A 27951-nucleotide genomic window follows, 5' to 3' on the forward strand; every position below is an offset into this window, starting at 1 on the left:
TTTTCAGCCCCACTATTAGTGCCCTGCTAATAATTTCAGAATAATAATTGACTTATTTGTATCAGTAGTTATTGTCTCTTGTTTAAAGGATAGCAAAACTCTTCCATTTGGCGGCCCTGATATAATCTACCCTCTATCTCTTTAATCCTTTCTCCCAAATGTCATCAGAACAATCGCTCTAAAATACAAATCTAACCATCTTGCTCCCCTCACTACAAACCATCACCCACAGGTTAAAATTCAAGGACTTACCTTGATATACATAGTCATTAATGACTTACGCCTTACTTGCCTCTGTTCAATTTTTTCCCATCTTCTCTTTTAGCACAGTTCCCCATACTCCTGGCTATTTCAAGGATCCTTTGCCTTTTCTAATTCAATTGTTCCTTCTGCCTGTAATCCTTATCTCATTCTTCCCCAACCCTCCCTTCCCCATCCTCATCTCATCCTTCTTTGCTGTGTAAACTCCCGTTCATCCAGAAACACTCAGCTCAGGCTGTGTTAGGTGGTCTTGTAGTATTACCTTGGCCTATCTCCCGCAGAACATTCCCTGTATTAAATGAATTGATTTATTCATGTCTGTTCTCCCATTAGACAAGCAACAGTCTATTTTTCCTTCCAAAGCCAGAGACCAGATCTCTTTTATCTGTCTTTGCTACCCTAATGAAAGTACTGAGTCATATAGTGAGTGCTCAATAAACCTTTGAACAGAACTGGGTAGGAACAGGGCCAGGAAGGTATCTGGAGGTCTCTGAAAGAATCCAAATTGGTGGTACGTAGGCCAGAGCTTTGATTATTTCTGTGGGCTTATGGAGGAAGAAGATTTGTGCAAGTGGCCAGTGTGTTCATCATCGTCATTTCTAGTGTTGTTTCCATCATCACTGTCAGTACGGTTAACACTGACTGGGTTCATATAATATGCCAGGCGTGTTACTCTCCTCCTATGTTTTATTTCACTTAGTCATTCCCTCTAACTCCATGAGGTAGGTATCCTGCCTTGTCCCTTACTTATTGATAAAGAAACGGAGCTTTAGAGAAAGTGAGTAACTTGCCCAAGGTCACACAGCTCATGATTGGTTGAGTGAGAAATGGAACCAGGTTATACGATTCATCCTTCTTCTGTCTAAATTGGTTGTGTTCCTCATTTTTGTTACTGAATCCCAAATTCAGCTGCCTGTCACCGGAAAGTCCAATATTCAAGAGATGCCTATTGACTGGAAAGGAATATGAGCTCTATTCAGGAGCCTGGCCACCTGGGGGCAAGGCTGACTCTTATCCGAAAGGCAACTCTCTGGTTCTGCCTCGCCAAGAGGGCTTTAAAGGGTCAGGGAGTCATTGATCAGTAAAGGGGCACAGTGGCCTCTAAAATTTCCTGATTCTCTATTGATTTAGTGATGCCTCTTTTCATCTTTCAGTGCTTCAGGGTTGTGCAAGCAGTCTAATTCCTGCTCTGTGAGGTGCAGGCCTTTCTGTTCTCCTCCTAGAAAGGAATGTAAGATTTCTAGACACACAAGGAGGATTAGCAAGTCAATGAACTTAAGAACACCTATTATAGATCACCATGCTGGTTAGAAAGATGAAGGCAGCCTCATTTTCATCATTTAACTTCTGTTCGTCCTTCTAGATACAACTCAGTTTGGATACAGATCAAGCAGCTAAACAATTTTTCAGTCACTTATTTAGTTTTTTTTTTATTTTGAGATGCTTTACGACTGAACAGAGGAGTTGTAATAATGGAGACTATAGCCCCCACCCAGTTCCTCCTCACATTAACAACTTACATAGATGTAAGACAATGATCAAAACTGAAGAAATTGACAGTGGCACAATCCTATAACCTACAGACTTAGTTTATATTCAGCAATTTTTCCACCAATGTCCTTTTTTTGTTCTAAGATCCATTCTGAGAGCCCCCTCGCATGTTAGTTGATTTGCTGGGATCTCCTTAGTGTCTTCTAATTTTGTGTTCATGGCGCTGACAATTTTAAAAAGTAATGTGTCAGGTGTTGTGTAGAATGTCCTCTGATTTGGGCTTGTCCCCTGTTTCCCTATTATTGGATTGAGGTTATTCATTTTTGGGGAGGATCCGTGTAGGTTATGTGCCCTCTCCAAGCGTGCTCACAGCTATGTGACTTGTTATTGATGATGTTAACTTTCTTCACTTGGTTAAGGTGGTTTCTGCTGGGTTTCTCTGCTGGAGGCTTAACTTTTTCTTTCTTTCTCTCTCTCTTTTTTTTTTTTGTAATTAAGAAACATTTGGGGGGAGATATTTTGAAACTATGCGACTTCAACTTTCACCCACTAACTTGAACATTCTCCAGGACTCTTGGCTGTAGCAGCTATTCCTGTGGTTTTGTAATGGTGAGTTTTCTCTTTCCTTCATTCATCATCATTAGTTGGAATTCTTCTGTAAAGCACAGTTGTTCCTTTTCCTCCTTTTATTTATTTATCCAGTCATTTATTTATAGCAATACGGTCCCATGGATATTTACTTTATTCTTTCGGTTATAATCCAATACAATCCTTATTTAATTTTTTGCCCAAATTGTTTCAGCCGTGGCCATTGGAAGCTCTTTCAGATTGGCTCCTGTGATCTTTCTACATGCCCCTCCCTTCTCTTTCGTGCTTTCTTGATTTATGGCACTACAGGATGCTCCAGCCTAGCTAAATGAAACAAGTTATTTTAAAGTCATTTACAACTAAGTATCATATGTGAAAGACAAAACTTCTCATTGCACATCTCATTCAGTCTACCACTGACCTTTCAGAAGCCTGGCCCTTCTTATGAAGGATTTGCCTGCTATGGCCATAAGAAAACCACAGAAGATAGTAAGAGCTTTGTTTTCTTTTCCCCCAATATAGGCTTGGGAATTACTATGTAAAGGATGGAATGTAACATTCAAGTCACATAACAACGCCTGCCATTTAATTTCCTTTCAGTAAATGTGCAAATGTTCCTTTTCCTGATCAGTGTACCCGAACAAATGTACATTTTTAGAATGGTGCAGCAGGGCATCCTGCAGTGTTCTCTAGAACTTTTAGGATCTGTGTGCTTAATTCCTCCATTTAGATGAACTTGTATTTTACCTGAGGCTTTGAGTTAGTTTAGTAACTGGCTGTCTCTTCCTCCAGAGTGAATTAAGTTTGAAAAAGTTAAAATTACGGAGTTACTCTTATCAGGTAGATCATGCTGCCAGAATTGTTTAGTCTTTCTCAATGTTTCCTGGGGGAGCTTTTTCTGAAAAATTTAATTTTAAGGTAGGGATGAGAATTCTTCACTCTCAGAGCTCTGGAATCTAGATTAGTGTGAATTGGGATGTTCTCTACCTATCACTCATCACTGTTGCTATGCCATTAATCAAGGGAACCCATCTAATTTTAAACTTAGCTTTAATCAGCTCTTGTGCTATTTCCATTTTTATATCACCCATTTATACAAACACCTTAGATTACTTTCAGCATCTCTGTAACTCAGAGTTCCAGAGAAACCTAAACCAGTGCACAGATTCTGGGAGGATTTGTAGAGAGGAGCATTTTGGGGAAGGTCAGTGGAAGTACATACATTTACACATTGGGATGGTATCATAGTGTTTGAGCTAAAGATTAAAATAAGAGGAAAAGAAAAATTGATGTAAAGTTAGGCTAAATAACATATTTATGCTTTAAAGTGCATAAAAGCATAATTATATATATAATAACCATTGTCATAATGTAGGTGTGGTGTAATGAATTTTCTTTGGTCTAACTAGAAAAGCTGTCAGTTATGTGGTAGATGAAAAATATTTTATTTAGTCACATCTAAAGAATCTGAGATAGGAATAAAACCGTTAGTAATTCTACTTAGTCTTCATAGGTTTTCTGGAGAGGTAACCAAGTAAATGCTGCATGATTGGCATGAACTGCAAGGTTTCAAATTAAACCAAATAACCATGAATTTATAAACAGTTACATCCATAAGTTCCTTTCCAGATTGATTATTTGGAACTCAGCAGACATCTTCCCACGGAAAGACAACTTTAGTGGTTGGCTTCCCAGGTAATTGGACAAAAGCCTATTTCATCCACAATACATTTAATGTCTGGATAAACTGTAGTATGTTAATTATACCAAATTGCCTTTTTTTTTTTTTTTTTTGCATTGGTGCTATGAAGTTCTGCCTTCGGGGTCCTACCTCTGGTGGCTGTTGAGTTAGCTCAGGATTTACAAAAAGCCCCAATGTAACATTCTCTGACTTAATTCTCATTTTAAGATAGGGGCAAAGGCAGGACTCTGGGGGCCAAAGCAAAGGCTTCCTATTGTTGGTACATACTCCAGGGTACCCATAAGTTTGTCTCTCTCGTTTTGCATAAAATCAGCATCCTACATTAGGAAACCAGGGAAAATTTCCCTCTCCATAGTTTATAAATAGGGCTTTTAATAAGTCCAGATTTAATGATATGAGAACATTGCATGGTAGAAAACATTGTCATCTTTTCTGTTGAACTGTGAATTTAGACTGTGGCTGCCTCAGCATCATAAAAATAAAACTGTAGGCAAATATTTTGAAGATCACAAAGTTCTCTACAGGAAAAAAAAAGTGTTTATTCATCTTCATAAGGAGTATATGCCAAATTATTCTTTTTTGAGGGATTATACAGAAATGATCCTGGAAACTTTCCACTTTAGCAACTATCATTTAATTAATGTTGGCAAGGAAAATCCTCCTAAAGCTCCAAAAACTCCTACCTGATGTAGTCTAATTGAATTAAAGCACCACTGTCATAGACTAAGTAACACTTGTAGAATACAAATGTTTGTCCTATTGTGCACTCTCCCACATAATGATCCTTAGGAAATTAATGTATTTTTACATACATATTAATAGTAAGAGCTAACATTTATAATGTGCCTACTATATGCTGGGCACAACTAGAATAGCTTAACATATTTATTTGATTCTTGTGTGATCCCACGAAGAGGGTGATGTGATTATCCCCACTCTGCAGCCAAGAAACTGAGGCCCTGAATGATAATGTACTACACAGCCTGCAATTCCAGAACCAGGTTTTAACTGAGCTCTTAAACACCTATGCTGGGCAGTTTTTATAGAATTAAATATAATGCATAATTGTTTTATGTATTACCAGCTTAAGTTCTCTACATAAGCATAATGGTATCCGGATATGAATGCCATTATCTGTTGCTCATTTCCAGGTTCTTATTAGGCTCATTTCTGCTTCCTATTTGAAAGGGTCTCATAATGATTCCCTTGGGCATTGGGAATTTTTGTACATTTGCAAAACCCTGTTCCTAGTGGTGTAGGCCCCAGGTTGCCGTATCTGTTGCAGTGTTCTGTTTTCGTGTTGATTAAAAGAAGCTTGAGTATTATATGATAAATTTTTTAAAAATCCAAATATATCAGAGTGTATTCAAAGGAATGCCGACTTTTTGAGAGGAGAGATATTCAAGTAAAATCCTCTCTGTAGATGAGTACAGTTCTGTTGTTCACCTGGTTATGACCAAGGGCAGTTACCTAACCTCTCATCTGTGACATGGGTATAATAGACTTAAGCGTGTTTTGAATCTAGAATGATAGAATGTGTGTCAAGTACTGAAGAAAGCCTGGCAGATAGTAAGCACTCAATAAATGATAGTTATTTTTGTGGGTGGAGATGGTTCTGTTGCTCAAGATCTATTTGGAAGTCTTTTTTGAATTTCCTTCCAAATTAGCACATGAAACTATTCTAAGAATTCTGTTGAGTGTGTTTATAGTTAAAACTCAGGGAATCGTTTTGGTTTGTTTTGGTTTGTTTTTGACATCCGATGACTCTGACTCCAGTAGACCCCCTTCTTCATTAGCCTGTGCCGAATCATTTTGTTTCCTTCAAAAATACCCAATACATCCTCAACAACATGAGTACTTGCAGTTTTTGAAGTGATTCCCAAATAATGAGGCATATGCTCTTCAAAGAACTTCTCATATAAGTGCCTTAAAATTGCTTCTAGCAATGGCTACAAGATTGGAAAGAAAAAAACAACATACGAGGACTAGGCCACATGGTCATATAGAAGTCTTTTTATTTAAAAATATGAGGTCGGGATGCCTGGATGGCTCAATGGTTGAGCATCTGCCTTTGGCTCAGGTCATGATCCTGGGGTCCTGGGATCAGGTCCCGCATCTGGCTCCCTGCAGGGAGCCTGCTCCTGCCTCTGCCTGTATCTCTGCCTCTCTGTATTTCTCATGAATAAATCAATAAAATCTTTAAAAAAACAATATATGAGGTCTGTTACCTTGGAGCAGATGCAATTTCTTGCACTTGCCCCCTCTCCAGCGAGCAGGGTAACCAAGTCAGCAGCTCCAGCAGATTAGCTCTTACGGGCTCCTGGCTGTTTCTTTCCCAGCTCATCTGTGAAGCATGTTTGGAAGTTCACCCCGCACCCACCCTCCCACCTCCTTCACTTTGGCTAACCGGCTGGCTCTCCAAGGGAACCCCTGCTCAGCTTAGGCATCCTGGAGTCCCCTGAGGTGAGATGGAAGGAGGAGGCCTCAGGGCCCTGCTGCAGCAGCCAGTATTATTGGTGAGCTGCTCTCATAACTGCAACAGCCTCCTATGACACTTAGGCTCACTAAGTGCTTTTTAAATCAATTATTTCGTTTAATCCTCTCAATAGTCCTTGAAGCAGATTTAGTCATTCAGTTTAGGGATGAGAAAGCAGATAAATGGAGATGAAGCCACGTGGCCCAAGCCAAGGTGAGGGTGCTGGCGTACCCAAGAGCCAGCAGGGTGACTCCAGACCTATGTTCTGTCCCCCATGTGGGGCTATGGGCCAACAAAGAGACTCCCAGTCGGGCCTGGCTTTCCCTCAGCCCAACCCTGATGTCTGATGTCTAAATGTCTCATATTTCTGCCCTTCGATTTCTCTAACAAGATTTATCACTGTCATCCAGAGAGCAAATGGGACTCAGTAGTGAAGTACAGATAGATGCTGATGCTCTGGTCCGAGGAACAATTGGGTCATTCCCCCTCTCTCTGCTGGCAGCACTTCTGCTGTCAGATGTTCCTGCTCTAGCCACACCACTAGAAAAATGACAAGGTTTTTGTTTTTCCTGAGTCCCCGTTCACAAATGATCCAGATCAATATTTGGATGCCTCTGTGAACCTTACTTAAGTGTCCAAGATCAGAAAAGCCTTGTTGATTTGGGGTCAATGCATTACTTTTTCCTTTGTGTCCAGCAGAAGTAGAGAGCCCCTCACTACCACGTGTACGAGCAGACACCTAAGAGTTATGGATCATACTATTTCCTATAATGACAGTCCACAGATGTTTATTTTTCACAGATGTTCACTGAGTGTCCCCTATGTGCCAGTCAGTGTGCTATCTGGGGACACACTGGTGAGCAGAAGCAACCCTTGTCCTCAATCTCATGAAGGGAGTCAGGGGTTCATCCAGTAAGCACATAGGCACAATATGGAGTGGCAGTGGTGGTGCTGCTGGGAAACGGAGGCCCTATTGAAGACAGGGGACCTAGTTAGGGAATGGAAAGGAGACCAGTCTGCCCAATGCAGGGGGAAGGGGTATGGTTTAGGATCCTGGAGAGAACTTGGGGACCTTGAAGCTGCATTAGAAGGTGGTGTCCTTGCCCTGGGAACAGTGAGAAGGGAATGTGCTAAGCAGGGGGCCACAGCATTTTACACCTCTGAGAGTTTACACAGGTCCTGAGTCCAGGGCAGGAGGAGAGAGGTGGGGCAGGGGAAGCTGGATAAGAGTTCTGATAGGAGCCATGCCTGGGTGGCTCAGTGGTTTAGCACCACCTTCAGCCCAGGGCCTGATCCTGGAGCTCCATATCGGACTTCCTGCACGGAGCCTGCTTCTCCCTCTGCCTGTGTCTGCCTCTCTCTCTCTCTCTGTCTCTCTCTCTCATAATTAATAAGTAAGTAAGTAAGTAAGAGATCTGATAGGAGTTTGTTATAGAATGGAGGGAAAGGAGGGAGCCGTGTGGACAGATCCAGGAAATTAATGTAAGATGAAGGAGTTGGTAATAGATCTAATAAAGGGGTTGAAGGAGAGGAAGGTACCCCAGGAAGAGACCAGGGTTTCTAACTTCTATGACTGAGGATTGGTGGTGTCATTCACTAAGTTCTCTAGTACCTAGTACTAGGAAGTTTTACTTTTTCTTTTCTTTTTTCTTTTCTTTTCTTTTCTTTTCTTTTCTTTTTTTTAAGGATTAATGTGCCATGCTACTCATTCTGGAACATTAAAATACAAGTAAGAGATACTCGCTGCCCTCATAGAGCTTGCAATCTAGCAGTGGGGGGTGGAGGGGATGGTTAAGATATTCCATCTCCTAAAATTTGTTTAAATTATGGCCATTGCATAAAGTTGGCAACAGTAATACAGAGATATTCCTTCTAGGGGAGGGAAAGGGTTTAGTACTCGGGTGCTCTGGCAGAGGAAGAGGCTGGGGATGAGGAGACATTTTTGGCAGATGAGGGAATGGCCTAGTGACCTTGGAAAGGCACCATGAATCACAGAATAAAACCTTAAGGCAGACCAAATGGAAAAATACAGTACTGGCTTCAAGCTTGAAATTACAGAATCAAAAACTCATCTTTCATGGGTATGCCAAGTGTAATCAAAAGAAGTGAGCCATTTATTGAGCACAAGTGGGATGAGCGTGATTTGTGAAGACAGAGGGTACGTTGCAACTTCTTTTCCTCCAGGCGCCTCTTAAAAGTATTCACTGCCTGATTGTTGCTAAATCTTTATAAGTATCACCACGGCAACCATTCATATGAAAAATATTAGCTTGGACACTTCTGCTTCGGTTGATCTGACATTTTCTGCCACAGTGGTCAATTTCATTGTTTGTGCAGATGAATAAAGAGGGTCCTGCTTGGATCCTGTCATATTTTCTTTGGTCCTGAGAAGATGAGTGCTGGTTAAATCCACCCTGATGTTAAGAAATTACCCAGTGGCATTTTGGGAGGGGTGGCTTTACCATTTTTTCATCTTTGAGGATGTGGTGGGCGATGCACCCAGCTGGCGTCATCTGTGTTGGTTCAGGGGTGAGGATGGGGAGTCCTTTCAGGTGGTTGGGGGATTTTGCCCAAATCAGTTCCACCAGTGGGTGTGGAGGAGGTATACTGCATAGAACAGTGTACAGCATCGTTGTGTATCATCGGCCCACTGTTCTTATAATGTCTTCCTTCCAAATCTCTTCCTTCTGGTGTCTCATCCCAATCCTGGGCACCTAACTCCTCAATTCTGTATTTTTGATTCCTCTAATCTCTCTCCTCCCTCAGAGTCTCACATTTTATAAGCCCTGCTGTTTTCTTCATTCTTTCATCCAGCAAAAGTACAATGAGTGCCTTCCCTCTGCCAGGCACTATTCTAGGTAGCTGGGTCACCAGTGAATAGGAGCCCAGAACCCCTGTCTTTGTGGGACCTAAGCTGAAAGGCAGAAGACAGACCATAAACATGATAAATAAAGAATTGACAGGTATAGTAGGTGAAAAGGGGAAACAAGTGATAGGGGTAGGAGTGCTGGGGTAGCCCGGTCACAGGTTTAATCAGGTTATCAGGGTAGGCCCCTTTGAGAAGGTGACGCGTAAGCAGATATGAAGGGGATGAGGATGTTAGCATGAGAGAAGCCTGGCTTATCTGAGGACCTGCAAGCCCAGAGTGAGTGACTCAGAGAGTATGGCTGGGAAATGTGCCCGAATGGTGAGGTCATATGGCATGAGGCCTGATGATGCAGGTCTGGAGGCCTTTGGGGGCTTTGAACATATTTGACTGATGTGATCTGGCCAGTTCTACTAGGATCACAATACCTGTTTGGAGGATGACTAGAAAGGACCCATGGTGGCAGAAGAGAGAAATGTGATGAAGCTGTTGTGGGAACCAGGTGGGGGATGGTGATGGCTTACACAGAGTGCTAGAGGCAGTTGTGAAGAGAACTGGTCAGATTGTGGATATATTTTGAAAGTAGGGCACGTAGGATTTACCAACAGATTGGAGCATTCCCCTTTGGTCTTCTTCTCAAACTGTAAATAGTAGTGGAATGCTTTTCGTAGTAAAATAGATACATATTTATATAAGGATTCCACTCATGCTGCCACTTTTTAAACGTAATATTTCCTTTCCTGTAGAGGAAATTCCAACTGAACATCTGGAATTCTGTAGGAACAACCTAGCACCATGGTTAAAAGCACAGGTTGCAGAGTAAAATTGACTGGTCCCAGGTATGTGACCAGGGACTAGTTACTGGCTACTCAGTGGCCTCAGTTTTATCCTAAGATACAGATCATGAGTTCCTGCCTCATAAGATGTGAGGAAAAAGAGAAAATACATACGTGAAGCACTTAAAAATGTGTGGCACATAGTGTATTAAATAAAAATTAATAATAATGATCATTTGATTAGCATTTGCCTTAAGTTCTTTTAGGAGCTTCTTAAACTATTAATGACCTTAGTATTTTTCTTTAGTATTCTTTTTTTAAAGATTTTTATTTATTTGAGAGAGAGAGAGAGAGAGAGCACATGTGCACAAGCAGAGGGAGTACCAGAGGGAGAAGGAGAAGTAGGCTCTCCACTGAGTAGGCTCTCCACTGAGCTCTCGACTGAGCAGGAGCTCTAGCCCAGGACCTTGGGATCGTGACTTGAGCTGAAGGCAGAGGCTTAACTGACTGAGCCACCCAGGTGTCCCTCTATATTAGTATTCTTAGAGACATTTTAGTTCTCTAAAATGCCCATTGTAGTAGAAAGTCATTTCCTAACTCAGTGCCTCTGCATTCATAGCTGATGCAATGTTTCCTCATTGGTGTGCACTATTGTACTGTAAAAGTACCATTCTTGAAAGCCAAAAAAACGACTGAATACTGGCAATTTCATGAAATTTAACCAAATACATATGTGTGTGTATTTGGCTCTCTAGTGAGAGACCTTCCATGTCCAGCTGAGGAGTCACATCACCCCAGACCATCCTGGCTCTACCAGCCATCATGTCACTTGGACACATTGGTAAACCTGCTTCTGCCTCATTTCCCCATTCTGTAAAATAGTGATGATCATAGATAGAATCTATCTCACAAAGTTCTTGTGATGGTGAAATGAGGTAGCCTCATAGAACAAAAGCTCATAAAACAGTTCCTCAAACAAAGCAAATGATCGATACATTTTGACTCTGAGTATAAATAATGACCCCTGGGCTGGGCCCCATGATAGAGTATCCCAATGCCTGAACACCCCTATGGAAAATCGCTGGCTCCTATTCATAAAACATTAAGATTATATTTTTTAGACATGATTCCCTATAGACCTCTCCAATGTTTTCACGTATGTTTATCTGCTTCATCAAAAAGTACATGCTGGAACCTTCTACTACTTATCACCGGAGAGAAACATGCATGCTTATGTGTATTTTCTCTATTTCACACAAGAACTTGGAATAAAACCATGATGATATTTTTTTCTTTGGAGTGTTTGAAGAGTTGTTGAAAACCTAGTCATGATATTTAGTGTGCTATGAGTTCTTTATGCCTGTTGTTAAATATGCCATCACTTTATTGACACATTACCAGGAAGTGGGCATCCAGCTACACTAATGGGTTCCCCCTAAAGTGTGTGAGTACCAACAAATCTGATGGTGGGTACTGCCCAGGAAACCAAATGTGTGTTCAAACACCAGCTAGCTTTATAAAGGACAGAGGGTATGTGCATGTTGAATCCAATGGCTGATATCAAATACTTGAGGTAATTTTTTTTAAGGATATAACTAGGTCGTCAAAATCTATTAATTAGTTAATTTTTAAAAGAATTTATATTCATGCTATTAACATTTACTTTTTGGCGTCTTGCTTTTAAGGAATTATTAATGTTCAGTTTTGTGATTTGTACTCCTGTTCTTCCACTCTACCTACACATAAAAACCACTTGGAAAAGGTTATAAAATACTGATACCTGGGCCTCACTTTCTAAAGGTTGTGATCTAATTGGGTTGGGGTAGATCTCAAGGATCAATATTTTAAAATTATATTTTGATGTAAAATGTCAAATGTACACAGAGTAAAGAAAATTATAATAATAAGCCCATATATATCTATCACCCAGGCATGATATTCACCTTAAGTTCTGTCTTTCAAGTGTTCCCTTAAGTAATGCCGTGGTTGAGAACAATCACATTATTCTAATAAAACAGAAAATGGAAGGAATATCTCAATAGATATTAATAACAAGAAAGGCTGAAGTTTGCCCAAGGCCACATAAAGATTTTAAGGTATCATCTAGTACTCTGTTCGTTGAGCCCTAATGGCATTCATGAGCATATATGTAATATGGTAGGTATATGCCTGCTTGTTTTTGTTGAATAGTGGAATAATTTGGGAATGGGCATTGGAACACCTGGGAAAAAATTAGGAAAAGGCTTAAAAATAGAGTGGTTATACCTTGACTCAACACCTCAGCCACCTAAGGCCATTCAGTAAAACCTGGCTCAGAGATAAGAAAGGTCTGATGAGTAAGGGTCAGACGAGTAGATTTGATTGATAGTCCAGGGAAAACACGTGGGAGGGGAACAGGTGGTAGATATTGTCATCATATTTTATGGAGAAAAAGCACTAAGCCAGTGACAAATCAATCTCAACCTGTAATGAAGAAATTTTGTAGGCTGTACATAACATGTAAATATACATCTATCACTGTATCTTAATGAAGTCAATGTTTGAGTTTCTACCTCAACAGTGAAGAATTGTGGACAAGTCCTGGTTCCTGAGTAGCAAACCCTTGGAAAGCAATTTGATCTCAGAGTTGGATGCAACTTTAAATATGATGTTGCGTAAGTGCCCACCTGATAGAGGACTCTCCTCTGGGACCATACTGGCATTATGGTATCTCTTTAAGCATTCTAGGTAGAGAGCCTACTTCCCATAAAACAACCTGGTCCATATTACAATATCAGTCCTTTTATTGAGCTGAAATCACATCCTTTAACATTCTTTTAACAAAATAAAATATTTCTGATGCCCCCAAGTTGTCTTGCTACTTATAAATATATGTAGACCTAATGCTAGAATAACATTTTTCGTGCTAATAGATCTCAATTATAAAATTAAAAGAACCTTACAAATCCATATGAAAAATATAAGACCTTATAATAAAATTATCATTAATTGAATGGGATTAATGGTACCCTTTTTCTGAAACAAAATTCCTCATATTGTGTCTAAGTGTAGAAAGATACAGCCTCTGGTCAATTTCTTTATTTAATTTTGTTTATTAGTTTTCACTAATCAGTGCAAGGGGTGTCTCTTTGCATATGTATGTTTTACCAAAAGATATTGATAATTAAAGTCTCTATGTGCAGGGTTTGAGATCGTCAAATCTCACACTTAACCAAAACTGCCAGCAATTAGTTCTCCATTTCCTGTTTTAATGAGACATCCCTTGGCAACTTTGTAAAGATGTTTTGTGCACTTGGAAATTAAGGTCAGAGTCGTAGTTTTACTACAATCTTCAGTAAATGGGCATCTAATCCACTTATTGCTGGAATTGGGTACAGAACAATCTTTCATTGTTATTTATTACTATACTTACTGCTAATGAACGGCTGTTGCAAATTGATGCATACGACAGGATCCAAGCAATAACTCTTCTTGCATAATGTGGGCTGACTTGTAGTGTCGACTCCCTATAGTTCCGCTCACCTATATGGCCAAATGAGGCTAACCTCCCACCACTTGTCTCTGTTCCAACTTCTAGGAAACATCTGTCTGAGTACAACATTAACTCTGTCACCTGTAGGATTATTGTATACTGGTCTCCTAGGTCCTGGGGACCTTGTTAAAAGTGCCTGCTCCCTGGACCCCAGGGGTTCTGATTTGCTTAGTCTAGGGCTGGACCAAGAATGGGTTGTATTAACAAGCACTCTGAGTGATTCTGATATAATTGCCGTCAATACTTTTATCACTTTCCAAGATTATTATTGACATGGAAGTATAAAATTTAAGCTTTTTTTGCAAACAACCTGGATTGAGAAACTGTGGCATCCTTCTCAGATTTGTATCATCTGTAAATAAGCCCACCTTGCATGTTCTAAGTTCCTGATAAACATCTTGGACAGGAAAGAGTCAATAAAGGAAGATTTTTAAAAAATGGCTTTGACTTATTAATTGCCAGATTCATTTCAAGAGACAGATATTCTAGATGATATTTTCATTGATTCCCAGAACATTCTGGAAGCTGCAAGCTAGAGTGGAATCACATTTGCCGGTTGTACTGTTGAAGTATGCAAGTATAATGATGTAATTGGAAAGAGGGAAAAGAAAGTGCTGGAAAGCAGAAATCAGATTAAGAAGCAAAGCTGACTTTTTTGGGGGGAGTGTAGTTACAGCTGTACATTTCTTAGTTCATAAAGTTGACTATGGCATGTTTGCTTGAAGAGGGGAACAAAAACCTGGAGACAGAGTTAACAAGTTAATAAACCAGGTATCTGAATGTGTCTGATTACCTGGTTTTTACTTCTTCAGCTAATTATTTTTTTTTCCCTTCAGCTAATTCTTGTTGATTGCTGTTAGAACAAAATATAATAGCTGGTTAGGATTATTTACAATTTTATAGGAGACTTGAGAGGCTTGCTGGCATTTATTTTATATCTTTTGGGGGAAAGTGACTGAAATGTTAAGTGTCCCAGTATAACCCAATACTGATCATGTTTGAGATCACTGTGGTCTCAGATGGTGAATAGTTTGGGAGTTGAATTTGGTAATTTTATAGATTATCGACTTCCATTCTTTGTATTTTGCCATTATAAATAAACTGACCAAATATAAAAGTCTTAATGGATTTTAATTTTTACTCAGGGAAAGAAGAGAATAGAACATTTAAATTTTATAAAGAACTGATTGGAATGACTTTTTTTGTTGTTGTTGTCAAAACTATTCTGTTTAAAAGTGCTGAGATTTCTGGGTGCCTGGGTGGCTCAGTAGGTTAAGCGTCTGCCTTTAGCTCAGGTCACGATCCCAGAGTCCTGGGATCCAGTGCCGCATCAGGCTTCCTGCTTTGGGGGGATGGGGGGTGGGCCAGGGGCATCTACTTCTCCCTCTACCCTTCCCCCCCACACGTGATCCCTCTCTCTCTGTCTCTCTGTCAGTATCTCTCAAATAAATAAAATCTTTTAAAAAATAAAAGTGCTGAGATTTCTAAAAATTTACTTGAAATGGAAAAAGTTAAAAAACCCATTAAGTGTATATTTGAATACAGTGAAATTTATACAATATGTATTGGCCCCACATTTATGACCAGTATTTTTACAAGAGCTTAACAGAGAGAGAAAGGAAGCAAGTATGAAGTTCTGATGGATAGGAATGATTTTATTAAATGAATGTAGGAATGTCTAAACTTGCTGCCTCTCATGTGTACATATTTTTGTACATTTTATACTGCATTTATAATTATTGGTGGTTTTTTACTTCATTTTGCATCTGTGCTCTGCATGTGTACAGACCCCTGAAATGATGTATACAAACCCTGAATGAAGACAGCATCTGGAAGCCTTAATGAGCTATAAAGTTGACAGTATTCTCAAACCCTAGAAACTCTTAAACATTTTTATCTCATAAGAATAAGATTGTTGCTTTTGAATTAGGCATTCATCACCATATTTCTCTTATTTATGGTCCCTGGTAACGATTTCCTGATTTCAAGGACTTGATATGCAATTGAGGTGCCTGACATTATCCTGAGCATACAATATGCCTCGACTAGTTAACTGCAAGTGATGTTAACATCTCACTAAGGCATCTTAGGCTGAAAAACAGTCAACTTAAAGTACTGGAGAATATGGAAATGTTTAAAATATCACAATGCTTTATGTGACAGTAGTCTGAGATTGCCAAAGAGGGCAGATGAGTGCTGCAGGCCTTTTAGGGTTTGGATAGACTTCCATATTCTTCCAGTCTTCATGCTGGAGGGCAAGGTTCCGATGTATTCATTGGACGGATACTCTACCATTTCTTTCTGGAGCTTGTCGATGAAGCTGACAATATGGCTGTGATACAATCTGCAAACTCTGCTTTTGCCTTGGCTATCAGGTTGGAGTTACACCTCTCTAAGATAACAGAGTACCAGTATCAGTGAGTCAGTGTGCTGTGGACACTTGGGGTTAGGTGGAGGTTTGGGGGACAATCCTGTCTCTATGGTTTGGGATGAAGTTCCACACACGCATTATCTTACCAGAAGTTAGCTATGCCTCTTTTCTCTGTACTATGGCTAGAATTCTAGATGGCTTGTTGGCCTTCAGTAATATATTTTGTATACAACAGAATATTTCAGGAAGCCCATAAATAAGATTAGTATTGTAGGGTAAGCCTTAGTACCATGGTTGAAACCAGAATGGACATCCTGAGACTTAGGCTGGAGTCATGGAATCCTTCCCCATTATTTCATGGATTATTTCAGTATTTGCCATGTAGATATAGTAAACTAGAAATCTGATGAACTGAGTTCTCAGCACAAATCTCACTAACTGGGCAGCCCGGGTGGCTCAGCGGTTTAGCGCCGCCTTCAGCCCAGGGCGTGATCCTGGAGATCCGGGATCGAGTCCCACATCGGGCTCCCTGCATCCCTGCATGAAGCCTGCTTCTCCCTCTGCCTGTGTCTCTCATGAATAAATAAATAAGATCTTAAAAAACAACAACAAACAAATCTCACTAACTCTGGTACTGTGTGAAAAGCATTCCCCCGAACCAAGGATTACTTTTCTGTAACTTACTGAAAAAAGCACCAGAAGGGATTTCATACTGGTAAGAATAAAGAATTCTCTGGGGCCTTAGGTGGCTTCATTTTTGGTAGTGAGGGGAATGCAGGGAGAAGTCAGCCTTTATGAAAGAAAGCAAATCTAACTATAATGGGATCATCATCTTGCCTTGTACTTAATTTTGTTACTTTCCTTCTCTTTTCCATGTAGAAAAGCTCATAACTTAATTTCCTGATAAGAGTTAAAAGGATTTTTCATTATTGCTTTTACTCAGTAGGTATTGAGATGTGATAATGTCTTTTTATTTTATAGACCCCTAGCATATTTGAAGCATAAGGAATTTTGGAAATAATCTCTTATTTTATACAGGAGGAAACTCAACTCTCAAATATAGTGACAAACTTAATTAGTTGACATCCATTCATTTATTTAGCAAAAAATGTTCAGTGCTTGGCTTGCAGTGTACTCAGTGAGGCACTGTGGGGAGACAGAGAGGACTCTGAGGTGCTCCTGCATGGTATTAATCAAGTAGAATGAAAAGGATTTATTACAGAGATGCGGGCAGGTTACTGGTAGAGCTCTGTGCTGCTTCTGAGTTTTTGTTTGGCATTTCTTTTTCTCCATATCTGTGCTAGGAAAATCAAAAAAGAAGAGCTGAGAGCTTTGGTTAAGCCCAAAGATTTTCATAGTGATTGCTCCCCAGATTTACTATTAAACTATGAAGCAAAAAAAAAAAAAAACAAAAAAACAAAAAAAAAAAAAAAGAAAAACTATGAAGCAGTTTGGTTTTTACTCCAAATTTTGAATTCATGGAATATTCAGATAATTAGTGAGGTACTTCTAAAAAAATATTTAGTATTCTAACATTTTCTCACAAGAAAATAGACATCTGTACATTTTTTATTTTTTTCCATCACCAGAAAGATTAAGATTTGTGAATCAGGGAGAAAAGAGTTTGCTTTCAATTAAAAAAATAGCAAAAATATGGCAACAAAATGAATGAATATAAGAAGCCATCTGTGTCTGAAATGATAATGCCAACTTCATGTTTGTTGTAAACAAGATAATTTTTTCAAGTTCACTTTTAAAGGAGAGTGTTTAAGTGTGCACACAAACAAGGAAAAAAACCGCTTTCTTCATTCACAGATCTTGTACACCTCCCACATAGCCATATAAATAAAAAGTGACGTGCGTAGATATGTCTGTAATACTCTTGTGGCCCTCATAGAAAATACAGGCAAAAAAAAAAGGCAAAAAAAAAAAAAAAAAAAAAGAAAATACAGGCAATGCCCAAATTTTTCTTCTAGTATTTGAACTATCACCATTATCTGTCAACATGACAGCTTAGGTCCTTGTTACCTGTAGTACTTGGAACAATGCTAAGATCTCTTGCTATCTGCTCTCTATTTGCCCATCCATTCCCCCACGTCACCAGATTCCCCCCTCCCAACAAAACTTAAACCACATTTTCTTGCTTAAAATTTCCCAAAGATGCACATCTGCTACAGAATACAGGTTCATAAACTCCATAGCACCACAGTAACCATGATTTTCCTATCTTCTCTCCTGCAACCAGAAAAATGCCCCTCCCCTTTTCTACTGCCTATGCCCTGTCCTAAAAGCAGGCCAGGTCTCCCCAGCCAGGGCCTTTACTGGCAGTCCCAACCTACTCATCTGTGCCACAGGCTTTTATTCTGCACCACATCTTTGGCACCCAATAGAAAATGCAGTATTTTTTTTTTAAAGATTTTATTTATTTATTCATGAGAGAGAGAGAGGCGCAGAGACACAGGCAGAGGGAGAAGCAGGCTCCACGCAGGGAGCCTGATGGAGGAATCTATCCCCCCGTTTCCAGGATCACCCCCTCCCCCCCGCCCCGGGGCCAAAGGCAGGTGCTAAACCCCTTGGCCACGCAGGGATCCCAAAAATGCAGTATTTTTGTGAATCTACCAGCACACCTTAAGTGAGTGGGTGAGCTCCTGAAAGGGTGACCCTGAATATTTAAAGCGGGCCTTAAACATTTTAATAAATATGACTTGGTTACTTGATTATAGAGTTAGGTTGTGAGATGACCTGGAATCATTTCTTTCACCTGTCCATCAGAGCGTGAGCCCCCCCACCCCCCCACCCCCCATTTCAGCTGAAAGCCTGATCAATAATGAAGGACTTACTTCCTGGTAGACCGGGAAGCTTGGGAGACCACCTGTAACTTTGGATCTTTATGGTGGGAAGGGGGGGGGGGGCTGCCGAAAGACAGGAAAGCGCGCCCTTCAACCTTTAACTCAGGTGTTCCCCATTAACATTTCTTGGGCACCCACCCTGTGCAAGACGCCAATGCGAAATGGCTTCTTTCAAAAAGATTTAAAAAAAAAAAAAAAAAGCAAGCAAGGAAACACTGCAGTCCCTGAGCCAGCACATTCTGCACCTGAGGGCCAGGGACCCCCTCCCGCGTTGCAGGGGGTGTCGGGAGGCCTGAGGAGGGGGATCGGAAAGCCCGGGCTGTCATCCATCCGGAGCGGAGACCACAGGCTGCTGCTCTTGGCCGCCGTCTCCAGGCGGTGCCCCCAAGCCCGACCCTGCGCCAGGACGGAGACGCCTGTCACAGCCCAAGTGTCCTGGAGTGGCGCGGCCCCCCCGCCCCCCCGCCCCCCGCGGCCGCAGGACGGGCTCGGCTGCCTCTGCGCCGGCTCGGGGCGTGGGCCCCGCCGCAGCTCCGCGGAGCCGCCGAGCCTCGGAGCCGCCGAGCCGCCTGCGGGGGGCGGGGGGCGGGGAGGGGGAGCGGGAGCGGCGGCAGCAGCCCGCGTCGGCGAGCAGCCCGCGGCGCCGGCTCCCTCCCCACGCCGAGCCTGTGCGCAGCGCCCGAGGACGCCGGCTGCCCCCCGGCCGAGGTAACTTTCCTGGCAGCCGGGGCGGGGGGATCCGAGGGGGCCCGCGGGGGTCTCCGGGGGCGGGGCGCGGGCGGTGCGCGGCGGACGCGTGGCCCCGAGCCCGGAGCCCCGAGCCAGCCGCCCCCCCCCCCCCGCCGGGACCCCCGCGGGCCCGCACCGCGCCGCGCCGGGGACGAGGCCGCCCGGGGACGTGTCCGCCCGCCGCGCTGCCGCATCGCATGGGGCCGGCGCGCGAGGCTGAGCGCCGGCCTCCGGCCTGGGGGCCTCCCCCGGCGCCGTCCCCGCCTGCCTTCCCTGCCAATTCGCCCCAATCCCCCGTTCGGGGCGCCATGTTTTAAGTTGCCCCGGGGCCGGGGCCGGGGGCGAGGGCGCGGCGGGCTGCGCGGGGCGGGCGGGGGACCGGGGCGACACCGCGGCGCCGCCCGGGGCGGGGGGCGGGGGGCGGCGCGCCGCGGGGCGCTCCCGGGGGCTCGGCACAAAGCATCCCAGCCGGGGCGCGGGCCGGCCGCTTTATGTAACTTGTCTCCTTCCCGGGACGGCGGCGGGGGCTGCAGCCCGGGGGCGCAGGGGCGACGAGGACGAGGAGGAGGAGGGCGCGTCCCGCAGCCGGCGCTCGCGGCCCGGCACCTGCGGCGCCCCTGGGCCCCGGCCTGCGACCCCGCGGCAGCGGCGCTGCTCACCTGGCGCCGCCTCGGGAGGGGCGGGGGCTGCGGCGGCGGGGCTCGTGCTCGCCCCCCCTCCCCCTCCCCCTCCCCCTCCCCCTCCCCGGGTCTCGCCCCGCTTCTGCCCCGCCCCGCCCCCGCCCGCCCCCGCCAAGTTCGCGGCTTCTGCAATGCGGTGGGTGTGGTTACCTCGTAAATTGTAACGGGTCCCGCGCGCCGCGAGCAGCCTTGCCTTTGGGGTTTTCGATCGACGGACCCAAAGTTTTCCAGGGTTTTCCCCTGCAGTTGCAGTCAGGGTTAAAGTTGGAAAGAGATTGCCGGAGAACACACAGAATGATAAAGAAAACATGTGGTATTAATTACGTGTGGAGGCTGGGCTGGGCAAGCCTGGGAGGGCCCGGCCGTCCTGCCCGTGCAGTGCTTCCATTGCGCGGTCAAGGTGGTGTTTCCGTGTTTTTACACCAGCCTTGCAGTCCTGCAGAATTGCTTTCGCAGAGATCCTGCTCGAGCCTTTTGGGGGCCCTTTCTGGGCTCCCCAAGGCGGCCAGGTGTACCGAAGCCTCGCCCGGCGGCATGGACGTCCCTAGTAGAAGAGTCCTCACTCTCAGTGCTACACGCATTCTTTTTTGAATTTTACTCTGATACTAAAGCCTCAAGGAATCCAAAATTACAAAATTTGACTTCTATCCGGGAGCCCTGAACCCAGCACCAAAGACTGCAAATCAAGCAGAGAAGCCCCGTTAAGAAAGGGGAACAATCCATCAAGCCTGAGTAAACTCTGGGGAATGGGAGGTGATTTAGGATCTGGGCCCTGACAGGGTTTTTTTTTTTTAAAAAACGCATCTTAATTTTGGTTTCGAACTTTTCAAACTTTAGTTCGGGTAACCCAAGTTGTGAGAGGAAAGGAATTCTAGGTTGAGAAACAGTGACTTTAACTTGTTAATTTCTCGAGGCACCGATGAAAAGAAAAATCTCTGAATACTGCCTGATTTGCATTATAATCTGGTGATTTAGACAAGCAAAATCTATCAGATGCGCAAGGGACTGAATAAAAGTGCATCTAGTGAATCCGCTTCAGGCAAATATTTTTTTTTTTTTTTTTGCAAAAAGAACATGCTTTGTGAGTGATTTATCAGTAATGAAGAGGGTAGCTACATTACTTAATTCATAAACCCCTTTTAGGTGAAGGATTGAAAAGATACAGGTCAGAGGTCAGTGTCTGCAAAATATTTACATTGAATTTTCAAGTCATTTCTTTTGCATGAAAGTGATTTTTGGTGAGAGGCAGTTTTGTCAGCTTTTGTACTGGGCGTGGACTTTGGCCAAGTTTGAATTGTGTTGAAATAGGAGACCAGGGAATTTTTTTTTTTTTTGGGGGGGGATCAGAAGCTATTTTACAAATACATTAGTTTTTTAAGAAACTGTTTGGTCAGATGCATTAAGGGGCTACCCAGATGGAAGACAGGCAACCCTTCATGCATTGGGAAATGTGATAGCATCATCCTTTGGGGAATCTTTTTTGGATTCACTCTATGTTAGATTAAACATGGCAGGAACTTTTAGTCCAGGGTGGGGTCTTACATACTATAATATACATATTCATCTTTTAAGTCAGTGCGTTAAAAAAAAAAAAGTCTTAAAATTCACAAATTAGAATTCACGTCCTCTCTGGTGAAGTAGAACTTAAGGAGAAAGCTGAAAAATATCCATTTCTCTGCTGTGAAAATTTGGCTGTAATGAAGAGAGAGGTTTCTTATTTACTTGACTGCCCTGGCCATATTCGGTTCCCATATTGTCTTCCAAATATCCAGCCGCAGTTCTTCCCCCACCCCCACCCTCCTCCACCCCCGCCTGAGTGTCAGCTTTATTATGGGATATAGACTTACTATTGAAAACCATGAATCAAATTAATCTTTAGCACCACTTCTTCATTAAGAGAGATCTTTAGCGATGCAATTGTTGCATCTATTTCTTCCCAAAGGCTTGCTCACAGCTAATTTGTTGGGAATCCATCAGACGCTCTTGGAGGGTTCTGTTGTCATTTGATTTGCCTTGACAGCTAAGAATTATGTGCTCAGAAGCAAGGACCAGTGGACTGGACCAGTGAAGTCATTGCCCTGCCTGGTGTTGTGACATCACTATGGTTCAGAGGAAACAAGGGTGGGGCAGGCAAAACCAGCCGGTCTGAAGCATCTTGCTGCCTTTAACTTTGCCCGATAAATGAATGAGACTCTCCTTTCTCAAGTTGAACGGCACCATAAGGTATTGTTTGGAGAATGGGAAGGTGGAGGTGAATTCAAGGCTGTGTAGGAAAATGTGTTTCATAGATCATAGGTTTTTTGTGAAATGGTAGAAATCATTGAATTTTCCTTTTATTGGGGAAAATACTGTATCTTTAAAAAGGGCCGTTTTAAAAATCATCCAGGGCACAAGAATAATGAGTCTATATTTTTGCTTATGCACAGAGCCAGTATGTTTTTTAACTATTCTTTGTTCTAAAATAGCATTCTTGCTACTAGATAATTAGTATTGTCTTTTAAAAGTATGTGTTGTCTGTAAAAATAGTGCATTTTCTGGATAGGCAGTATTTCTGATTTATTTTTGAGTGATGTGATTGCAATTTGGCAATTGGCAACGATGAAAAAAGCTAGAGATCTCACAAGTTTACAAGGTATCTTCAGTGATTTGGAGTAATTGATTACCATTTAAATTTTTGTTTAACAAATTATTTTGTGATTTAACATTTTAATCCTAACTTAGATTTCTACTGCAGAGATGATCATAGACATGTTTCACCCAAATTAGTACTGAACAAATTACAAAAGGAAGTGTGAACTTCTGAAATGGTAAAGTACCTTTCATGTTTTGATTTCTGCATATAATGTGATATGAGCGTGAAAAAGTAAAGACCCATAGAATAGCTGCAGATCTTCATTGTCTTTTGTATACCTCCTTGGTTAAGATGACTGTCAGTTTTTTCATGTGAGTATATTATGCATGTAGAGGCACTGGGCAGTTCTTAACTGTGTAGTTATTCCAGAACAATTTCCAAAGCAAGGGGGGAAAAAATGGGAAGAATGACACAAGTAGAGAAGTTGAAATTAGATACCAGCATTGCAGATCACTTGGTGGAAATGTCTTCAGGATTACATTTTTAGACCTTGCGGTGATTGGTTAAATTGCACGCTTTAGAATTATAAGCTTCCATTAGCACCAAACCTCTAATTCTTTTGTAATTTGCAGTATAGAGAAAAAGCTGACAACTTAATTTTTAGATGGGTGACGTTTTGATACATTGTTCTTATAGCCCTTCCTTACAAACTTAGAAGAAGAAAAAAAGGCAGAAAGATCTGTACTGGACCTAGGAAACAAAATGCAGTATTTAACCTGCTTCAAATGTTTATTTTTCTCTCCGATTTTACTGAGTGAGTGAGTGCATGAAGTGAGTAGGAAGTTATTTTTCTTGGAGTTTCAACCCCAAACGAAGTACAGGTCTAAACACTTATAGCATTGAGTAAATATTTATGGACTTGAATGAAAAATGAGGCCATTTGTGACTTATGCTTCACTACCAAAAATTTGAAAAGGCTTCAGAGGCACTGCTGCTGCTTCATTTAAAAATGAGAATTACTGGACCCATGTCTGCAGTCATTATTTTTCATGGTGTGATCCTCTTCATAACAAGCTTGCTGTTCTGCCCATAGCATGAAGGAGGTAGGTAGGTTCTGGAGGTTTTGCCGAATCAGAGAAGAGAATACTGCAGGTACCTAGAGAAACAAGAATGGCTCCTTTAAGGGAAGATCGGCAGGCGGCCTGCTTCCTTTCCTGCAGCTCTAATTGGTGTCCTGGAGGCCATCAGGAGAGAGGGAATTCTCTGAAGACTGCAGAGAGGGTTGGGACTGGTGTGTGACCAGAGCTGAAAATATAGATTAGGGCTGGCGATGATATTGATCCTGACATTGGACTCAAAAGAGAAAAATTACTTCCTGTTGTGGATCTCTCCTCCCTGGTCATTTTTGTACGGAAGGTGTACATTCTCCCAACAGTGAGCATCTGTATATTTGTGCAGGCCCCAAATTTCATCACTTCTATGACAAACTTCTGTTTGCACATTTTAACATGTCTGAAGTTGGGATAATGACTTGTAGTTGCTCTCAGCCACGTGGCAGAGAGAAAGCAGGCAACTGATGTCACCAATTGGAACACACATCCCGAATTGGGGATTGGATGTCAGCTGATAGGGAGAAAACCTAGGAGTAGTAACGGGCACTGGTAAGAAGTGCGCCAAACCAATAAAGATGCGTAGGGGATGGCACTGTGGGAAGGTGTAGACATCAATAACTGAGTCCTCCTGCAATTCAGAGTCCGAGCCTGACCGAGTAAAGAAGTTTTAGGAATTCCTTGGCCAAGTTATTTTGTTTCTGTATTATTTATGCATAGACTACCTAAATAAATCTAAGAGTTCTGTAAATAACTAGAGAAGAAAAATTCTGATGGATAAGTCATAGCTTGATTGGCAGAGTGCTGTGTACCGCTTACAATGAATGGTGTCATGAATTTTATGAAAGAGAATTTGTCACTTGGCTATGCAAACTGTTTTTTAGAAAAATGCTTTATAATGATGTCTGGTGCTTATTTATATGGCCCATTCTGTGTCTTGGTAATTATCTTTTTTTTAAGATTTTAAAAATTTATTTAAAGAGTGCACATGCCTGGGGAGAACAGAGGCAGGATGTCAAGCAGACTCCCCGCTGAGTGCGGGGCTTGATCTCATGACCCCAAGATCACGACCTGAGGTGAAACCAAGATTCAGACATTAAACCAACTTGCGCCACCCAGGCGCCCCAGTAATTATGTTTCTTGTGTGCTTTACTTTATATGAGACATCTACTGAATAGTCTTCATATTCTATTTTGGTCCTTGGAAGATGGCTGGACTTTGAGGTTAGTCCTGATAGGATACTCCAGAGGTCAGTAGGCCTAAATTTAGCTGGAATGTAGCCTTTACAGTGGGGAGCAGTAGGAGGAAGTGTGGCGCCTGCTTGTGGAAGATTTTTGGATATGAGACTAAAAGATATTTTGGATTTTACTAGATAGTAGGGAGCCAGTGAAGGTAATTGAATAGAAAAGAAGAGTGTCTATCCAGTGATAAATGTAGGATATATTGTAAGAATATATGTCTGGAGATAGACGATCATTTGTTAATGGCCTAATCCAGAATTCTTCAGAAATTGGTTGTAATGATTTCTGCTCTCAGTGATTGATAATTTTGGCAACTCTTTTTTTTTTTTTTTTTTTTTGCGGTCACATTTAGTTGGAGTTAATTGTTACTTTTGGACTGGTTAGGGTGGAAAATTAGATACATGGAAGATGGGAAGATTTTCATGCTGTTTACTTATCCTTCCAATTAAAAGATCTTTGTTATTTTAAATAAAATAAAAATATGGCATGCTTACTTTAAAATATGTTCTAGGGGTGCCTGGGTGGCTCAGTCAGTTAAGCATCTAACTGCTGATTTCAGCTCACATCATTATCTCAGGGTTATGAGATTGAGCCCTCCATTGGGCTCCCCACTGGGCATGGAGCCTGCTTAAGATTCTCTCTTTCCCCTCTCCTTCTGCCCCTCCCACTACTCTAAAAGAAATAATAAAACATATTCTAAAATAGTGAAAAACAAAAAGAAGAAATTTCCTGCTCTAGAGACAGCTGCTGTTAATATTTTTGGCAAACATCTTTCCAAAGCTGTCTCTTGGAATGTCTAGTATACTGTAGTGGGTCCTGGAATCAGACAGACTTGGATTGGGCTGCCAGTCTTCTATTTAATCGTTTTGTGACCTGGGTCAGTTTTCAATTCCTTGACTCTGTTTGCTAATTTTTAAAATGGCCATAATGCTTACATCTCAAGGCTATGAGGATTCAGTGATACAATACATGCAAAGCACTGAATGTGAACATAGTACCCGGTATATCATTAAACCTAGTAAATAGCAGTAGCTTTATTTTGTGTATGTACAGACTCAGGTAGATAATATTTTACAAGAACAGATTTCTAGCTTACGCATTACCGCATTACTATAACTATTTTCTTTTTGATGTAACGGTATGCCCTGGGAAGCATTCTTATGTATACAAATCTATACATCATTGTTTTTAATGGGAAATAAATATTTTCTTTGGGTCCTATACAATACTGGTGAAGGACCATTACCTCAACGATGGTGATTATTTGAAGTCTGTCATCCAGCCCCTCCTCCTCCTGCTACTTGCTGCCTGTACTTTTCATCATTGTCTTGTAGCACACATATTGGGCCGGATGAAACAGGACATCAAGCAAAATTAAAATAACGAATGGCAGTTGTGTACATCTCAGGGTCATGTGTGCATATTTAGCCCCAATAAACTGAAAGAAACAGCCTTTAGCCATATAGTTTTTGATTTCTTAATTCATACCTTGACCAGAGTCTGTTCACAGACAGATGGTCTCCCCCCATACAGCCTAACCTTGAGATCCCAGGGACCCACTGTCTCCCCACATGCATCCCAGCATCCCCCAATAGGCAGCAGACACCTATAACTGACCCAGACTCTGAGTTCAGAGTTGAGACACTTCAGAGTCTTGGATAGTTTAGGAGGTGTGAAGGCATGAGGCTTCCAGGGATAGGAAAAAATAATAATAATAAGGTGCCCTGCTTGTTCTTATTTCTGAACCTTGCCCTTGTCTTCAGCCCCAGAGGGTTAGCAAATGTCAGACTCCGTTCCCAGATTTCAGTGCAGCTTCTCCAGGGATGTGGGCCACTCTGTTATGTTAGAGACGTGCCATCATTTTGACTGTTAGGTTTACTTGAAATCCATGTTGTTTTCCTACATTTATGTGGCTGAGGAAAATAGCTGTATGATCCCAAGATGCACTGACTGGCCTGGTGGACCTAGACTTCTGCTAGGCTGCCATGATGGAACCTGAACCTAAGAATGGGCCTGGGAGTTGCTTGCTTTTATGTCATTTGTATCTAGAGTTACTCACATTGTGGAGATACAGTGTTTGGTAATTTCATTTGAGAGAATTCTTGATTTTTGTGTGCTTTATGCCGTTATTTTGTGCTATAGGTGGTGGCTTTTATTGACTTGAGCTTAATACTGTTAGTGGACGAGGTATGGGGTTGGAAAAAGTATGGGAGTTGACTAGTTTGCTCAAGACATTTGGAAAGGTCTTCCCCTTAAATCCTGAAATCTAGATGGTAGTAATTCATGAGGAGGAGCTATGTTGTAGAATAAAGAGAATACAGAGTAGATACGGGTAGAAACATCTGCTTACCTTCAGCTGGGTAGCTTGGGATAGGTTGCTCTTTTTCTCTGGGCCAGGTCCTCCAGCTGTGAAATGGCAGTGATGGTGCCAACCGGAAGTTTGAAGTGAGACCTGTATCTCCAAAGACCTCTAGAGCCATGTGTGATGAGAGTAGGCACACAGTAAATGTTTTCCCAATTAAGCTACTTTGTCGTTTGCCTGCTTTGCTTGTTCCCAGAGACCTCTTAGGAATTTTGAGATTCCAAAGATAAAGCCCTAAGGGAGTATGGAATTTTGGGATGTTCCGCCACAAACTCCATAATCCAAAAGGTGACCTACAATGAGAATATAGAATTGTGTCAACTTGAAACTCCAAATGACAGTAGTA

General features: G+C 42.1%; 1 protein-coding gene and 1 long non-coding RNA gene across 9 annotated transcripts in view; one reads left to right on the forward strand and one right to left on the reverse strand.

The window, feature by feature from the left end:
- Positions 1-27951, forward strand: part of EPB41L3 (erythrocyte membrane protein band 4.1 like 3) — a 226184-nt gene that overhangs the window by 64552 nt on the left and 133681 nt on the right. For 3 of the 7 annotated variants that reach the window (XM_072828818.1, XM_072828861.1, XM_072828858.1), the window contains exon 1: positions 19383-19620. The exons of 2 other annotated variants lie outside the window; for them this stretch is intronic. The gene's annotated coding sequence lies outside the window, so the exon portion shown is untranslated. Of the gene's footprint in view, positions 1-19382; positions 19621-22346; positions 22545-27951 lie in introns of those variants that run through there. 2 more of the 7 variants (XM_072828836.1, XM_072828819.1) reach the window with 2 other exon arrangements.
- On the reverse strand, positions 17139-27891 carry LOC140634987 (uncharacterized). Of its 2 annotated transcripts, none has more exons than XR_012032317.1 (2): positions 27594-27891; positions 17139-17363 (listed from the first exon to the last, which is right to left on the reverse strand). It is a non-coding gene; the product is annotated as an uncharacterized lncRNA (long non-coding RNA). The 2 variants fall into 2 exon arrangements; XR_012032318.1 differs by lacking the exon at positions 27594-27891 and adding an exon at positions 22169-22829.

The sequence above is a fragment of the Canis lupus genome, chromosome 6 (assembly GCF_048164855.1).
Source record: "Canis lupus baileyi chromosome 6, mCanLup2.hap1, whole genome shotgun sequence".
In the NCBI taxonomy this organism is placed as follows: Eukaryota; Metazoa; Chordata; class Mammalia; order Carnivora; family Canidae; genus Canis; species Canis lupus.